Consider the following 6,320-nt stretch of genomic DNA (forward strand, 5'->3'; position numbering starts at 1 on the left):
GCGCTCGGGCGGCTCTCGGGACAGCCAATAGAGGAAGGGGCGGGGCCCAGCTGTGGGCTCGCGCCCTGCCGCCGCCATGTTGGGGCGGCCGTTGGCCGGGCGCGCGGCTCTGGCGCAGTCCCGCATCCCGTGGGAGGCGCCCGCGCCACTTCCCTGCTTGGGCCTCTGCCCCGCAGCCGCCGGGCTAACGCGCCTGCGTGGCCTCTGCCAGGCCGGGCCCATAGCAGGTGACAGGAGCCGGCAGCGCTCAGGGGCGGCACTACCTGCCTGCGCCCCCCCGCCAGTGCGCGTCACCCCCGTCGGGGCTCATTTCCCGTGCCTAGGCTGGTCATTGCCAACCCTCCAGGAGCCTCCTGGAGTCTCCAGGACTTAACGGGCGATGGGATGGGATGAAATCTCCAGGACTACGTCTGATCAAAATTGGCAACCCTGCGACCAGGGGCAAAGTCACTCAGCCCACGCTGGGCTGCCCCTGGGACTGGGGGGAAGTTACCTTGAACTTGCAACTAGGGTCGTGAATGGGAAACCAGTTAGCTCTGAGCAGCCCCCTGCTGCCCATGACACCCAGAACAGTCACTTGCGGTTCTGTTCCAAGTTAGATGTGGGGTGAAGAGGGGTTCGGGACAGGGGGCTGGTGTGTGTGAGAGGAGGGAGGGAGTGTTTAGGGGTGAGGAAGGACCGCTCCCCCCGGGCAGCCCTGGCTGCTCTACACATGGCCAGGAAGGATCTGGTTGGGGCTTGCCTTCCCCAGCTGGGCTTTTGCCCACTGTCCCTGGGCTCAGAGCAGAGGATGGAGGTGCAGGACAGAGGATGGAGGTGCAGGAGATAGGGCAGGGAGGCAGGAGGGTGACTTACCAGGGCCAATCATGGTGGCAATGGTGACAGTGTTCCAGAGGCAGCTCCTCCCCGGGGCCCAGGATTGTGCTTTCTGGATGGCAGCTTGTTCAATGGGGGGAAAGCTGTATGGTTTGACCCCAGCCTCCAGTTCAGGGTTGGGGGTGGGGGCTCTGTGGGCTGCCCTGGCCTCCAGCTCCCCTGCCAAGCCTCCAGCTTGTCCAGGAGGGTTGGACCTGTCCTCCAACTGCCCCACCATCCTCCAGTTGGTCCAAGGGGAGCTATGATTTCCAGCCTCGGAGTCTCCCCAGTGAGTCTCCTCTGGGGCTGTGTGGAGGAGCAGGTCACAGTTCCCAACCCTGGCCTGTCTTTGGGGGTGCAGTTTCCTCTGTGGGGGGTGAGCTGCAGTTCCCGGCCTCTCCTCTGGGGGTGTCTTCTGGGGAGTGGGTGGGCTGCAGTTCACTGTACCACTGTCTTCTGGAGGAGTTGGATAGCGCTGCCTAACCCCAGGGGTTGTCCTGGGGAGACCACAACAGCTGGACATTGTTTTGCTGTGGCAGCTACCCCAGTGATCACTCTGTCTCTCTGATAGCTGTCTCCAATCAGTTTACCAAAGCCTGACCTTACTTTAAGTTAGGAGAAGAGGAAGCTGCATACCAAATTTGGTGGTCTTAGTTCTTATCCTTTAGGAGGAGTTCTTGAACAGATTTGCAGATGAATATACTCACAGAGATGCACAAACTCTCTAACACGTATATAGAGAGAGCGAGAGGTGGACTGCACCATAAAGCTGGCTCCAAAGCATCTCTGGAATCCAAAATCTAAGGAAATTCATTGGGAATTTCACGGTCATGCAAAATGTATCACGAACTGTGAAATCTGCTGTCCTTCCATGAAATCTGGTCTTTTGTGTGCTTTTACCAATAGATTTTAAAGTGTGGGTCATGACCCAGCACTGCACTGCACCCTGGAAGTGAACAACAGCAAGTACAGCTCCTAGGCAGGTGGGCTATAGGGCTTCTGCACACTGCCCCTGCCCCAGTCATCAGCTTCATACTTCCACTGAATAGGAACTGGCCAATGGGAGCAAGGGAAGCGGTGTCTGTGGGCAGGAGTCGCCTGGAGCTGTTTGCGTGCCTCAACCTATGAGTAAGATCTGATGCTTGCCTTTCTGGGGTACAGCATAGTCTGCGATGCTAGGAGAGGCAGGAAGCACCTCAGCCCAGAGGCCCCTCCTACACCCCAAGCTCCTCATCCCTGACCCCAGCCCAGAGTCTGAACTCCCAGCCCAGAGCTCTGGCCCCTCCCACACCTCAATCCCATGCCCTAACCCAGAGCCCCCTTCTACACTCTGGCTGTGTCTAGACTGGCCGGTTTTTCCGGAAAATCAGCTGCTTTGCCGAAAAAACTTGCCAGCTGTCTACACTGTCCGCTTGAATTTCCGCAAAAGCACTGACTTCCTACTGTAAGAAATCAGTGCTTCTTGCGGAAATACTATGCTGCTCCCAATCAGGCAAAAGTCCTTTTGCGCAAAACTTTTGTGCAAAAGGGCCAGCGTAGACAGCGCAGATTTGTTTTGCGCAAAAAAGCCCCAATCATGAAAATGGCGATCGGTGCTTTTTTGCGGAAAAGCGCGTCTAGATTGGCACGGATGCTTTTCCGCAAAAAGTGGTTTTGCGGAAAAGCGTCCGTGCCAATCTAGACAGGCTTTTCTGAAAATGCTTTTAACGGAAAACTTTTCCGTTAAAAGCATTTCCGGAAAATCATGGCAGTCTAGACACAGCCCCTGAGTGCCCCATCCTGCAGCCCTCACTCCTGCAAACCCAACCCTCTGCCTCTGTTCCCTCCCAGCTCCCACACCCCAAACTCCTCATCCTTTGGATCACAAGCATCAACAATTTTCTTCAGTTGGGTCACCAGAAAAAAAGTTTGAATACAGCTCTGAAGGCAGCACCCCACCAGCAGCAGTGCAGAAGTAAGGGTAGCAATACCACAACCCCCATACAATAACCTTGTGATCCCCACACAACTTTTTGGCTATGTCTAGACTACAAGCCTCTTTCGAAAGAGGCTTTTTCAAAAGAATCTTTCGAAAAAGCCTCTTTCAAAAGAGAGCGTCTAGACTGCAACCACTTCTTTCGAAAAAGTGAGCCGCCTTTTTGAAAGAGAGCACCCAGGCAGTCTGGATGCTCTCTTTCGAAAAAGCCCTGTTTGCATTCAAGAACGCCTTTTTTCGAAAGAGCACTTTCAAAAAAAGGTGTTCTTCCTCGTAAAATGAGGTTTACCACAGTCGAAAAAACCACTGCATTCTTTCTATTTAATTTCAAAAGAACATGGCAGTCTAGACACAGGAAGTTTTTTCGAAAAAGTCACTTTTTTCAAAAAGACCCTGTAGCCTAGACACACAATTTGTGTCAAGGCTTCTACAATACAATACCAGGACATTTCAGATTTAAATATCTGAAACAATGAAATTTACCATATTTAAAATTATATGACCATGAAATTGACCAAACCGGACTGAATTTGGTAGGACCCTAGGGGTACGCAATGTGTAAGAACATTCTGGCAAATGATTTCCATGATACTTCTGATGTGGTCTTTAACAGCTAGGCTACATCTAGAAGCGGGGCTATTTCGGGATACCAGAAGTATCCTGACAGCAATTCCGTGTCTCTAGACGCGCCCGTTATTTCAAAATAATGGGCATGCTATTCTGGCATTTCTGTAACCCTCATTCCACGAGGGATAAGGGATTTGTCGGAATAGCACTTTATTTTGAAATTTGGCACTGTGTAGACAATTACCTTGAAATAAGCTACACAATTTGCGTAGTGTAAATTGCGTAGCTTATTTTGAGGGAAGGGTGCTGTGTAGACACGCTCCTAGAGAGCAAGCCTTTTTCACTTGCGAGACGTGACAAATAAAAGTAATTTAAATGGTTCCCTTTAACAGGGAAGTACTTTTCAAAGATGATAATGTGATTATGAAAAAACATCTGGATTGACAATGCAGATGAAAGTGCAGATGCAGTCTCTCCACAGAGTCAGTGAAAACAGAGAGAGGTCTTTGAAACTGATTAATACATCTCTGTCTGCTGCTGACAGTGCAGCACTGACCTATGGAGAGAAATGTTTTGAAAGCCAGTCAGCACAGCTGTGTGCAAAATCACTGCAACTGTCATTCATAGAATGGCAATTGTCAAGCTTTCATGTAAGCTTCTTGTCTAGGATGCAGCAGGATTTAAAAGTCAAATATTTCAATGAGTTATCTACCTCTGCAGAGAGAGTTCACTAATTGAAAGACTGCTTTGATTTTGTTGCATCATTTATTCCAGCCATTGTTCAACTTCTGAAACACTTGAAGACTCTGACACCAAATGTGACTTTGTGACACAAAGCAAAAAAAGAAACAGTCTTTGATCTGGAAACTCTGACCAGCAACAAAGACTTCATAACAGTTACTTCTCTCTCCTTGAGTTTTTCTTGAAGTTACTTGAGCCTAGTAACCAAACTGATCAAAATACTTGAAGGAAACCATCCACACTGCTGCAGTAAATGTGTGACACTAGGTGAAGGTTAAGAATGAGTTTGCTGTCCTGGGCGTAAGAGAAGTGATTTAATGTCCAAGTTAACCAGTATGAGCATACTCAACACTTTTGAACAGAACCTCCTCTCCTCTCAGAAATTACAGGGCAGGGTGAAATCTTGATCCTACTGAAATCAATGGGAGGTTTATCTGTGACTTAAATGCGTCCAAAATTGTACCCCTTGAGCAGGGAGTCTCAAACTTCACTGCATTGCAACGCCCTTCTGACAACAAAAAATACTGCACAACCCCATGAGGGGGACCGAAGCCTGAGCCCACCTGAGTCCTACTGCCCGAGGAGAAGGGGCCAAACCCCAAGACCCAACTCCCTGGGCACAGAACCAAAGCTGAAGCCCAAGGGCTTCAGCTCCAGACAAGGGGCCTGTAACCTGAGCCCTGCCACCCAGGTTTGAAGACCACCGACTCCAGCTTTGGTCCCAGGCAGTAAGGATCAGGTTCTGGCCCCAAATCCCAGCAAGTCTGAGCCAGCTCTGGCAACCCCATTAAAAGAGTCGTGACCCACTTTGGAGTCCTGACTCACAGTTTGAGAACCGCTGACCTAGGCTATGTCTAACCTACGATCTTCTTGGGGAAGAGCAAATGCAAATGGAGTGCTTATTTGCATATGTTGGGCTCTCATTTGTATTTCCTCTTCCTCTCCATTTTGTGCAAGGTTTTTGTGCAAAAAAGCGCTGTGTAGACGGTGCTGTTTTGCACAAAAAAACCCTTTTGCGCAAGAGCCATTTTTTCTCATTTTTTGAAGACATTATCCCAGAAAAACTCTTCTGCATCCAGGGACATGGTTGTTCTTCTGATTTTTTTAGCGGAAGAGCAAACACTATCTTTCGGTAATTCCTGTATTCCCCATTCCATGAGAAATAAGGGGGCTTCCAAAAGAAAGGGTTTTTCTGACATTTGGCCCAGTCTAGACAGGTCAAATGTTGGAAAAACCTCTTCCTACAGAAGAATTGGGGAAAAAAGCAGCAGTGTAGCCATACCCTGAGGCTGTGTCTAGACTGGCAAGTTTTTCCGCAAAATCATCTGCTTTTGCGGAAAAACCTGCCAGCTGTCTACACTGGCCGCTTGAATTTCCGCAAAAGCACTGATGATCTCATGTAAGATTGTCAGTGCTTTTGCGGAAATACTATGCTGCCCCCGTTCGGGCAAAAGTCTTTTTCCGAAAAGCTTTTGCACAAAAGGGCCAGTGTAGACAGCAGAAATTTGTTTTCCGCAAAAATGGCGATTGGGACTTTTTTGCGGAAAAGCGCATCTAGATTGGCCACAGATGCTTGTCCGCAAAAAGTGCTTTTGCGGAAAAGCGTCCTGCCAATCTAGACGCGCTTTTCTGAAAATGCTTTTAACGGAAAACTTTCCATTAAAAGCATTTCCGGAAAATCATGCCAGTGTAGACGTAGCCCAAGAGTGTATAAGGGCCACAGATAGCAAGTGATGGAGAGGAGGAGAACAGAGAGGGCGGGCCTTCAAGGAAGGGATGGAGTCTTGGGGGGAGGATGGGTAGATCTTGGCTTGTTCTGACATTTAAAAGGTTATCTTAGGCGTAAAAAGGTTGGAGACCACTGAGTTAAAATAAACTCGATGGCCTTCTGAGGAGAGGGCTCTATTCTGTTGGGGAAAGTGTTTCTTTTTAAAATTTCATCACTTCAAATTCCTTTCAGTTCTTGAGTTAAAATAACTAATCATGTTTAATTACATTTAACTGTGTACTTGATTTTTTTTAATTCCAGAGAAACCCCGGTAAAGACGAGTGGGGTTAATTGTATTATTCTAGTTATTTATACAGGCAGTCCCCGGGTTACGTACAAGATAGGGACTGTAGGTTTGTTCTTAAGTTGAATCTGTATGTAAGTCGGAACTGGCGTCCAGATTCAGCCGCTGCT

The sequence above is a fragment of the Pelodiscus sinensis genome, chromosome 1, assembly GCF_052426305.1.
Source record: "Pelodiscus sinensis isolate ZL-2025 chromosome 1, ASM5242630v1, whole genome shotgun sequence".
NCBI lineage: Eukaryota > Metazoa > Chordata > Testudines > Trionychidae > Pelodiscus > Pelodiscus sinensis.